This window comes from Primulina huaijiensis, chromosome 8, assembly GCF_012295235.1.
Source record: "Primulina huaijiensis isolate GDHJ02 chromosome 8, ASM1229523v2, whole genome shotgun sequence".
Classification (NCBI taxonomy): Eukaryota; Viridiplantae; Streptophyta; class Magnoliopsida; order Lamiales; family Gesneriaceae; genus Primulina; species Primulina huaijiensis.
Window position 1 is genome coordinate 1,832,496 of NC_133313.1, and position 12,822 is coordinate 1,845,317.

Below are 12,822 nucleotides of genomic sequence, written 5' to 3' on the forward strand. Positions count from 1 at the left end.
ATTATAAAATAAATAAAAGGATAAAATAGTAAGCTCACAATTCAAACTCATATATTTATAGATATTATTAGATTAGATTGAATTAATTACATTATTAATGATCATATAAACTAACATAGAAAATGACTTAAAGACATAACAAATTGTAAAATAAATGAAAGGGTAAAATAGTAAGCTCCCACTTCAAAGTCATATATTTATAATAGTATAGTATTAGATTAGATTGAACTAAGTACACTATTAATAATCATATTAAACGAACATAGAAAATAACTTAAAGAACCTCATTGACATAACAAATTATAAAATAAATAAAAGGATAAAATAGTAAGCTCACAATTCAAACTCATATATTTATAATAGATTATTATTATTATTATATTAGAATTTATAATATTATTAGATTAGATTGAATTAAGTACATTATTAATGATAATATTAAACTAACATATTAAATGACAGTATTAGAATGAAAGGATAAAATAGTAAGCTCACAATTCAAATTCATATATTTATAATAGAATTATTATTATTATTATTATTATTATTATTATTATTATTATATTAGAATTTATAGTAGTATTAGATTAGATTGAATTAAGTACATTATTAATGATCATATTAAACTAACATATAAAATGACTTAAAGAAACTCATGAACATAACAAATTGTAAAATAAATGAAAGGGTAAAATAGTTAGCTCACAATTCAAACTCATATATTAATAATAGTATTAGATTAGATTAGTTATTGCGTATAATACTTAGAATTTTATTATCATCAAATTTAATTATTCTTGTTATGCACTTTTATGTTTTTAGTTGAAAGTTTCGTTTTTTTTAGAAATATAAGTTGCTAAATATTTTTTTAAAAAAAATATTAAAAATAAAATCAAATTTTTTTTTTCTGAAAAAATCTTGAAACGGTATCCTTACATTTTGATAGTATATGTTTGTAACTGGATATTTTTTCTTTAGAAATATAAGTTTCTAAAAAATATTTTTTTAAAAAAAAAACTTAAAACAATTTTTTGGGGTTTTTTGAACAAAACTTTTAAGACTTCGATTTATACAACACTTTGTACAAATCTATTTCAACTTATGACTTATCCATTGCCTAATTGAAACTCCTAACATACTCGATTGTAGGCCACAACCTCACAATCTGCATAATGTTTAACGTCTCTTATGCCAAAACTACAAACACAATCTTTAATGTCTTTATGTGAAGACTCACTCAACTAAAATTTGAAGCTCAACTCTCATCTATATGTGTGAGTGATTGTGTGTGAGGATTTAATCCTTTACAGTGCATTTATCTCTCAAATATATATATCATCACACATAGGATTTGCTTTCATTCTAGCTCATTTGTTCATGTAGGTTGTCCATGCTTTGAATCCTTTTCAAAATCTTGTATTTGATCTTCAAGATTAATTTATAGGCTCCAAAAATGACATATACATTAGATACAAGAATATGACCGTTTGAAAAGTTTTTGTATTGTTTCTGATATTGAAACAGTCAATTCTGCCTTGCTAGACATTTTGCCGAGCCTAAACTTGTCATTCAGTTTTGGTCCTGGTCAACCGATTCAATTTGGCAATGCTCAATTGGTCAACTGGTTCAGTTCTGGTCTTGTCAACTGGTCAACTGATTCAATTTTTCTCCTCTGCTCAACTGAAGTTGGTCAACTGAATCTGCTCAACTGAAGTTGGTCAACTGAATCTGCTCAACTGAACCAAACTAATTAGCCATGCTGAAATCAGTTTCAGCATGTGCAGAACTAGTAACTTCATATTCATTTATCAGCATCTTACACTCCGATTCAGACTTTGACATGTGAATATGATTTGTAGATCATCATCTTATATTTGTGATGCATACTGAATCGTTTCATTTGGATAATCGAGCTGATTAGGCTGACCAAAATACCGTAATTATTCATGCTCAACTGATTGTTGTTTTCGTGCAATTAGTTTGGTATTGCAACCATAAATTTGCCTATATAACATCTGATTTAGCCCAACTAACGTGAAATACGACTTGTCCTAAATTGAGTTTTCTATTCAGACATATTGGCGCTGATCATTTGGATTAAGAAGCCGTGCGATATAATCAAAATACCAAAGCTTGCCAGATTTTTAGTTTGGCTAAAGTCGAGTTTCAGCTTCCATCTTGAGTTACAACTTCACACTTGAGTAAATATATTAAAAACACAATAACAAGTTTTGTTATCATAAAAATCAAGATTGTTAGAGTTTCTAAACCCAACACGGACAATCTTTTCCAACTTAATTCTTTTGACCAGTATTTCTGAATCAACTTCAAGCCTGGCTCTCTTATACCCCAACTTCCAAGTGAGTTGATATGATCAGTTTTAACGCCAAAATGGGTGTTTCAAATACAATATTTTTAATGAGCTGCAACATCTCTTGTTCTAAGAATGTTAACACCGATTAATTAAATCGATTTTGGTTTTTACACCAAGTAGAAGTCACTCGAAATAATCTTTCGTGAGGAAAACTGAAATAAAGCAAGGATCAGTTCGAGCTTGTATAATTTCAATTATGGTGAGAAGTGAACTGATATCTGTTGAACTAATCAAAACAGTTTTAAAATAGATGCACTGCAAAATAAGTAAAAATGACAAAATTTGTTTATGGATGTTTGAAGGTGAATCTCTTATGTCACTCCTTCTACCTCGCGGGTAGGATACACTAGAATACTTTGATTTATACAATACTTTGTATAAACCCGCTCAGCTTAATACTTACTCTACTTCCTAACTGAACTTCTAGCACACAACTGCACTTAAAGCAGCAGCTTTCAACCCGTACATGATTAACTTCTTTGTGCGAAGACTACAAAAACATTGTTTAAAGTTTTTACTCACTCAACTGGACTGTAAGATCAACTCTCATGTATATGTGTGAGTGATTGTGTATGCGTATGTGAGAACTGATATTTGAATACAACAAAAGCGTTCTCACACATCGATGGATTTGTGCTTTTAATCGAAGCTGATAACACTTTGAAGTGTTCTCACAAAACTGGATGGTTGCTTCTTATAAGCTAATATGACTTGAGTGTGCCCTCTCTTGTTCATCATCGTGTCTCTTTGATGGTCTTCATCTTGTATTTATAGAGACGAAGCTTATTGTACATCAAGACTCATCAATTATGTGTGTTGCAATTTGAATTTGTTTCCCGTAATGGTGTGTGTACTTTTTGAAAGCCGTTCTGGAAACTTTCTATTTTAAGCACTGCTGCAACGTTCATTATTGTCCCTTTGATCGGACAATAGCTTGTACCTTTGTGAAAAGCTGGATTTCACTTGAAAAGCTTTCTATGATCTGCGAACTGGTATGCTCCAAACTGTTGCTCTGAACTCGTATGATGAAATCAGGTGGCTCGTCAGCTAGACTGCTTTCACTGATTCAGTTGAGCTATTCAGATGGACTCTTCATCAGTTGAACTCTTCATCAGCTGGCCGGGCTTCTGAAGGTCTTCTGCTGAATCACGTATCAGCTGGACAATCAATTGAACTGGTCTTGATATATTAGTTGGACTGGTTCAGTTTGGACAATCCGTTGACACTTTCAGTTTGCATCTCGATAGCTTCAGTTTTGGGTATAGAACTGATCAGTTCGAAGCCTGATTAATTTCAGCTTTCTCCGCACTCAAATAAACTTGTTAGAAAAAAATAACAAGTTTTGTTAACATCAAAATTAAGATTGAGAATATGAAATGTTTCAAGATGAGTTCTTGACGCAATTCAGGAAAATCATCTCGTTAGTCATTCTTTTAGAATCTTTGGAACAATGATTGCGTTCATCATATCATGGGGATGATATAGTTTCAATCTCATTTGTTGTGTCTAGAACATAATATTATATTATTCATTGAAACAAAACAAATTTTCTTCTATCGAGTTTACATTTTGTTTATAATATTTTATATCTTGTGGAACGATATACAAAATTAATTATTGTATTTTAAAAATTTTGAGAAGAGACACGAATAACGTAATTAAGATATGCATATGAGATATCATATGCATTCAAAAATATATAAAAGTATTTGTTTTATTCAATATCTCATCTAATAATATGACTATTAGATTTCATGAGCTTTTTATGATAGTCAAAATTAATTTGATGAAATATTGTAGAATTAAATTTGTATTTCACTATTTGGCTAAGTAAATTTATTTGGCGATGAGTTTTCAATGCTACCATCTTATATCTAATAAATTAGCTGATTAGCCACTTTGACTAAAAAAGAGACAAAAACAACTTCTTAGACACCTCGGAATATATCGAGATAATATTGGAGAAAATAAAGTGCAACTGACTCAATGTCTCAATTTACTACGAATTCACAAAATTGATCTATTATGTCCACAAAGCTTTAGAATTGTTCTTATACCATTATAAATAGAATGAGAATTGTGTAGACTTTGTTTTTCATGTATTTCATTTCTAGATTAAAAAATTTTTCTTTTTGAAAAACGATTTTATTATTTGAGAAATATTGACATTTTATATGACATACATACTGTTGGGTGCAATAATTGTCTCTACTTGGTAGAGCAATCGAACCATGGTGCTTGTGCTGCTGTGCGGTTTAAAATATTTGAGTTTCACCATTACCACTAGCTATAACTTTTGGTAAAGCGGCAAGCGCTCGATCCTACACATACAACATAATCAACACAAATGACATATAACAATAAAAAATGTTAACGCAAGGGTAAAAAATTCATCTCATTACAAGAACACTAAATGATCAAATGAAGCATATTATTTAGTGGAGAACCTCATTTACAACGTAGAAAATAATTTAAACTAACGTAGAAAATAATTTAAAGAACATCATTAACAATCCTATTAAACTAACGTAGAAATTAATTTAAAAAACCTCATTAGCATGACAAATTATAAAACAAACAAATGGTAAAATAGTAAGTTTAGAAATGAAAATCATATATTTATAATAGTAAAATAGATGGATTTTTTAAATATGTAACATGTAATTAAATTAAATTTCAAAGTAAAATCAAATTAATAACTATCTTGATTGAATTAAGTACACTTTTAATGATCATATTAAACTAATATAGAAAATGACTTAAAGAACCTCATGAACATAACAAATTGTAAAATAAATAAAAGGATAAAATAGTAAGCTCACAATTCAAATTCATAAATTTATAATAGTATTAGATTAGATTAGAAAAAGTAAAATAGATGATTTTTTTTTAAATATTTTACATGTAATTATATTAAATTTAAAAGTAAAAAAATTAATAACTATCTTGATTGAATTAAGTACACTGTTAATGATCATATTAAACTAACATATAAAATGACTTAAAGAACATCATTAACATAACAAATTGTAAAATAAATGAAAGGGTAAAATAGTAATCTCACAATTCAAACTCATATATAATAGTATTATATTAGATTGAATTAAGTACATTATTAATGATCATATTAAAATAACATATAAAATGACAGTATTAGAATTTACAATAGTATTAGATTAGATTGAATTAAGTACATTATTAATGATCATATTAAAATAACATATAAAATGACTTAAAGAACCTCTTTAACATAACAAATTGTAAAATAAATAAAAGGATAAAAAAGTAAGCTCACAATTCAAACTCATATATTTATAATAGTAAAATAGATGGATTTTTTAAATATGTAACATGTAATTAAATTAAATTTCAAAGTAAAATCAAATTAATAACTATCTTGATTAAATTAAGTACATTATTAATGATAATATTAAACTAACATATAAAATGACTTAAAGAACATCATTAACAATCCTATTAAACTAACGTAGAAATTAATTTAAAAAACCTCATTAGCATGACAAATTATAAAACAAACAAATGGTAAAATAGTAAGTTTAGAAATGAAAATCATATATTTATAATATAATTATTATTATTATTTATTATTTTTTATTTTTATTATCATTATTATATTAGAATTTATAATAGATTATATTAGATTGAAATAAGTACATTATTAATGATCATATTAAACTAACATATAAAATGACTTAAATAACCTCATTAACATAACAAATTATAAAATAAATGAAAGGGTAAAAAAGTAATCTCACAATTCAAACTCATATATTTATAATAGAATTATTATTATTATTTATTATTTTTTATTTTTATTATTATTTTTATTATTATTATTATTTATTATTTTTTATTTTTATTATCATTATTATTATTATTTATTATTATTTTTATTTTTATTTTAGAATTTATATTATTATTATATTAGAATTTAGAATAGTATTAGATTAGATTGAATTAAGTACACTTTTAAAGATCATAATAAACTAATATAGAAAATGACTTAAAGAACATCATTAACATAACAAATTATAAAATAAATGAAAGGGTAAAATAGTAATCTCACAATTCAAACTCATATATTTATAATAGAATTATTATTATTATTTATTATTATTTTTATTATTATTATTATTATTTATTATTTTTTATTTTTATTATCATTATTATATTAGAATTTATAATAGTATTAGATTAGATTAGAAAAAGTAAAATAGATGATTTTTTTTTAAATATTTTACATGTAATTATATTAAATTTAAAAGTAAAAAAATTAATAACTATCTTGATTAAATTAAGTACATTATTAATGATAATATTAAACTAACATATAAAATGACTTAAAGAACCTCATTAACATAAAAAATTATAAAATAAATGAAAGGGTAAAATAGTAATCTCACAATTCAAACTCATATATTTATAATAGTAAAATAGATGGATTTTTTAAATATGTAACATGTAATTAAATTAAATTTCAAAGTAAAATCAAATTAATAACTATCTTGATTGAATTAAGTACACTTTTAAAGATCATAATAAACTAATATAGAAAATGACTTAAAGAAACTCATATCTAATTATTATTATTATTTATTATTTTTTATTTTTATTATCATTATTATTATTATTTATTATTATTATTATGAATCTCTTTAATAGAGACAAAAAAGGTGTCTTGGTCTGTTTTTTGTTCTTCCAATTTTGCCTTTATGTGATACCAATATTACACTTTTGTTTTGTTTTTTTATTTCAACAAACACTTTTATTTTTATTTTTTTTAATTACAAAAATTCAAATAGCAATTTAGTTTCTCGATAATTTGTATATATCAAATTACATTGTAATCCTTCACTATTTCTTATAATTACATTTTGATCATCATTTAAATAAATAAAATAAATTATAAAAAAATATTATACAAGCACGGTCGGTGCACTAGTATATATATTAATCAAAAAAAGAGCTGAAAAAGAAAAAGAAAATAGTTCATGACAGAATGATAATAGTCTTCATAAGAAATTTTTTTATATGTTTTGAAAAAGTTAATTCTATTACTTGATCTACTTCATTAATAATCTCTAAATTTTGGATACCAAACTAGCTGAACAAGTGGGAGACAACGGAAGAATTAAAAATTTAGTAACTAAAATATTGGGAATGGAATTTGAAGAGCCGATGCTGACAGTGTTCTAAAAGCTCATTTTAGTTTAATTAAAAAAAGTAGGCCCTTCGCCCATTTTTGAGTTTCACGCTTCTAATGGAGGAGACAGGCAGAGTGACGGAGATCCATTAAACTTATCACGGGAAAAACGGATGCAAGAGTTGGTTTTAGTTTTAAATCCGGAGTCGGAGTCGGAATCGGAATTGGACTCGGAATAAATTCTTAAAAATAAAAATGGAATAAAAAATATGTGGAAATTTGTAACTATAACAGTAAATTCATTATTTTAATTTAATGTTATTAGCAGACGTACAAAGCTTAATTTATATGATTTAAACCATTTTGATTTTTGTAAATTAAACGAACCAAGTCGAATGGAGCTCGGCTCGTTTAAGATGTATATAGGCTCGAGCTCGATTCAACTTTTATCATTAGACTCGAACTCGAATCGTTTGAAAATTATAAAGCTCGCGAATAGATCGAACTTGGTTCGTTCATAGCTCGTTTATTATATTTAACGCTTCTGGATAAAGCTCGACTCATTAAGCAGGCTCATTTTCGAGCTCTTTAAATAAGCTCATTTTCGAGCTCATTAAACAAGCTTATTTTCGAATTCTTTGAGCATTCTTAGCCAAAATACCAACTATTATATGAAATTTAAAGGGTTGGTTTCTCATTTCATAACATTCACATGTCATATCTTTCATTAAAACTTCAATGTGAGCTGAATGTTTCTAAATTCACCGCCCATTAAACTAGCTCAACAATCTAACATAGACGTGACACTCACATGTGCATAGTCACATCAGTACTCTTGATAAAAAAAACTATAATTTTTAAAAATAAAAGATACATAACTAAGATTAAATTTTAATAATATAAAGAGATAAAATTATAGAGAGACGAGTATGTAAAATGAAAATGCAATTTTCACTTTCATTATGAAAGCACATGGGATGTCTGCCTCATAGTTGGAAACTTTCACTTGTCGTTTTTGAAAGGCCCTAGTCAAACATATTGTAGTTTCCCCTCTACAATGGAAGAATTGAAGAGTATTTAATTTCAATAATTTATTCCATTCTCGATATATACTTATTGATTGAGGATTTATTCAATTCGATTTAATTACATATCTTGATAAATTAATTTCATTTTTTAAATTACATAGAAGTTTCATTATCACATGAGTTCGAGCTCAAGCCTCTTTCCTAAAATAGGTGACATAAGTTAATTTCATTTTGAGAGAATGTTAATACATTACTCCAAGATCATCATCATATATAATTTAAAAAATCACTTCGAATCAAATGGTATAGTCAATCGATAGTCGTATATATGCTCGTAAGAAAGATACAATATAGGAATATTTAAGTTTATATATAACAAATAGTGTTATAAAAAAATAACTTTCTAATTATGAATGATTATTCTTTTCAAGATAGATTATTTTTATAATTTCGATAAATATGTACATTAATAGAGATGTAAGCAAACCGAGCTGCTCAGAGCTCGGTTCGGTAAAAATCTCGTTCGAGATCGTTCCTAAAGCTTATCGAGTTGATCTCGAGCTTAATGATATTTGACTAGTAAGCTCGCAAGCTCAAGCTCGTTTATATGGCCCGAGCTCGACTAATTTGTTGGGTTAGTTTTTTGGGCCGTTAATTTAGCAACATGCATTGTTTATTTGTTGTCCACATTGAAGTTTTAGTGAAAGAGATGACATATATATGCTATAAAATGAGAAATCCGTCCTTCAAATTTTCATATATTAGTTTGCATTTCGGCTAAGAATGCTCAAAGTGCTCGAAAATGAGCTTGTTTAATGTGAAAATAAGCTTGTTTAACGATCTCGAAAACGAGCATACTTAGCGAACCTAGCTCGAGCCAGGCTCGTCATTGGTATGTTGATCAAAACTTGCTTTCTTTGGTACAAGAAGTGAGTTTTATATTTTAGAAATTTTTGGAGAGAATTAGGATATATTTAAACGATTTAGATTTGGGAATTTTGGTAGTCCATAATTCTTAATCGACCCGTGCTGAAGTGTAAAATGGGCTCTTGTAATTAATAAATCTTAAGTATTGAGAAATTTTTAGAGTTCAAGAAAATGATATATGTATTCTATTTTGAGTGCCTTGATATGTCATGACAAATTTCATCGTTTTTATTTCTCCCCCATCGGTTTTGTTACATTTTTAAGATACATATGTTTCAACTGAAATATTTTATTGCTAACAAGTGCAGTGGGCAACAACAAGTGAAGAAGAGAACGAGCACTTGAACCAAAGAATGAAAAAGGAAATAGAGTGTAGGAAAAGGAAATTTCTACAAGTTGTGTTTCTTTTTTGAATCTTTAGTGTGTATGCAGATTTCAATACATTTTCATTTATTTATTTGTTCTGTTTTCCTTTCATTTTCGCTGGTAAGATGGTTGATAATTGACCGATGGTTTCGGTTGGGAATAATTCTAGCAAACGGACTAGGTCAAGTTGTAACAAATGGACGACAAGTCCAAGTATCGATCCCACAGAGACTATTGTTTAAATACTAAAATTTAAATTATTCGATTTAATCTAGGTAAATAATAACAAGTGATTTGATGATAATTTAAACTAGTCAAATTTAAATTAAAATATGCTAAATTATCAACTAAGATTGAACTTGCAGGACAGCTCGAAACTTGGGATATTTTTCAAATTCAACAAAATGACCGGGAACACACAACGGTCCAAACTTTGATTACAATCACGCCTTGAAATTAATTAACTACAAATTATTCGATGTCACGATGAAATTCCCTGAATTAACTATAAATCTATTTCTAGAATTTATAATCCTGTTTTTATTTAACAGTCCAATTATTTCTAATTGAATTTGATTAAACAAAAACGCATTATTCAACGATGGAATCACAGCTGTCGCCTAAAATCGCACATTGAAACCGAATACTATTTCTAGTCGATTTAACTGTGTGTTGATTAATATTTTTGAATCTAAATTCAACCTATTCTGTTTCGAGTCAAGATCGAACAACAAACATGCAAATAATTGGCCAAATTAAAAGCACGAAAATTACGCAAACATTAATCAATAACATAGATTAATTCATAAATCAAATAATCCAATGCATGAACAGAATCGACAGTTTGTCCCTATCGTGGTCCCGATCACAAAAAAAACTACTCCATAAATTCAAAGCGAGAATCAAATCTAATGTTCGAATTCATGAATGAAAATGAGAAAACAAGAGAGGAGAAAATCTCAGCGATGGTGCGCGAATCTTGCGTGTGAAGCACGGTTTTTCCTCTCGTTTCTCCCAAGCCGTCGCCTTCAAAAGTTTCCCAATTCTCTTTCTGAAACTTTCGTCTGATAAGTCTCGAGAAAAGTCCCTCTCCAAAGTCTTTGTCATATCTTTTATTTTTTCCATATTATCTTCATCAAATCTCAAAAAAATCTTCGCCAAAATTGGATCTGATATCAAGTACACGGACCCCGTGTATACATCAGGGAATGGGTCCGTGTAGTCACTGTTAGAAATTCTTTTCGGAAAGTCGTGGGCACGGACCCCGTGTAGGGGTCTGTCTCGAGGTCCGTCTAGACACTGGATTTGTCTTCTCAGGTGCTAATGGACACGGACCCCGTATACAGGTCCGTCATGGGGTCCGTGTAGGTTCTGTCAAACTCTTACTTTGGCTCTTAAGGCACGGACCCACACATAGGTCTGTGTATGGGTCCGGATACTCTCCTTGTGTTATTTTCGTATTTTTCCGGGTATTTCTGACGTGACCTTGCGACGCTTGACTTTTCTTTCTTTTCTTTGGCTTTTATCATCTTTTGATCAAAAATAGCACTAATAAAACGAATTAAGCGCAAAACTCGAAATAAAAACGCCAGATAAGCACGAATACGACAAAATAAAGTCCTTAAAACGCTATAAAATTCGTGCTTATCAATAATCGAGTGAATTATCATATTGTTGAAAAGATATTGACTTTTTTTTAGATTTCTGACTATTATTTTCCCTTACATATGCCGCATTTGCACTTGGTTTTATGCTTTATTAAATTAATTTTATGTATGTTTTTTTTTAATGGGTGTATTAAAAAAAATCCATAATTAATTGCGGATAATTTGCATTTGTATTTGAGACTCATCTTTTTGGCTTGAGATAATTTTTCAAATACATAAAATTCCCATTTATATTTGTAATTAGATGACAAGCTTTTATTATTTACATTGGGTATTAACAACTTTAACACTTATTTTTGTTAGACTGAAATGCCCTTTTCCTAATCCTACCAGCTATGTATTAGAAAAATAAGGGGTGACGTCCCTGGTTTGAATTTCTATAATTTATTGTCCAATATTGTTTGGTTGGCAAGTCTCGAAGTTTGCTTCAGAGGCATACTTGGTATTTTTTAAATATATATATAAATATATTTTTTTTAAAAAAATAAATTTGTTGACATTGACTTAAGTTTAAGTTTGGGAAAAGGTTGGGTTCAATGAATTTATGGAGTTTCTGATTTTTCTCAATAACAATAATAGGAAACTTGCTTATTATTATAGTGACGATCGTCAGGGACGGAGTCAGGAATTTTAGGTTGGGAGCAAAAAAAAATTTAAAAATTTTTAAGATCAAAAGCAAATATTATGGAGAAAAATGGAAAAATATAATTATTTTTAAGCTCTTAATTTATAAAATAAAAAAATTGAGGATGCTTCGTTCCACTCGAGGTATCAAAAATCAACCCTCCTTTTCGTACCATTACTTTTCCCCACTTGAAATTTTTAAATTTTTTCCACTTTCCGTGATCATGTAATGCATATCTTCATTTGTGTCATGTCCATTATTCATATTTGTATTTTCATATTTGCAACATGTAAATTGCCAAAAATACATAAATGAAATGAACATGTATTTGCACAAACGAAAAAGTTTGTCTTGTGTCTCACCTTACACCATTTTGGTGGAGCTTCAGCAGTTAACAGAACAAAAAGTCATAAAACAAGATCATCATTAACTTTTCTCTTATAAATATTAAATTTACTTGATATTAATGTATTCAGATATTCTGGCAAAACATAAGCATACTCTTTATATGTTTCCTCCGTAAAAAACACTTGAATGACTTGGGTGTTGGAGTGTTCACGTCGAAAAATTTCAAGCACCTCACTAATGTTTTTGCTCTCTTAAGCGTGCAGAATCCTCAACCCAGTCAGTCCTCCTTCAAGTTCCAGTATACCAGAGTAGAAATCTACCCG

The 12,822-nt window shown here is 28.1% G+C and overlaps 1 protein-coding gene across 3 annotated transcripts in view; it reads left to right on the plus strand.

Annotated features, from left to right (window-relative positions):
- LOC140982996 (disease resistance protein At4g27190-like) overlaps nt 1-9,859 on the plus strand; it is a 23,623-nt gene extending 13,764 nt beyond the window's left edge. For all 3 annotated transcript variants that reach the window (XR_012176369.1, XM_073449833.1, XM_073449835.1), the window contains exon 4: nt 9,802-9,859. The gene's annotated coding sequence lies outside the window, so the exon portion shown is untranslated. The remainder of the gene's footprint in view (nt 1-9,801) is intronic.
- Nucleotides 9,860-12,822: the final 2,963 nt, after the last annotated feature.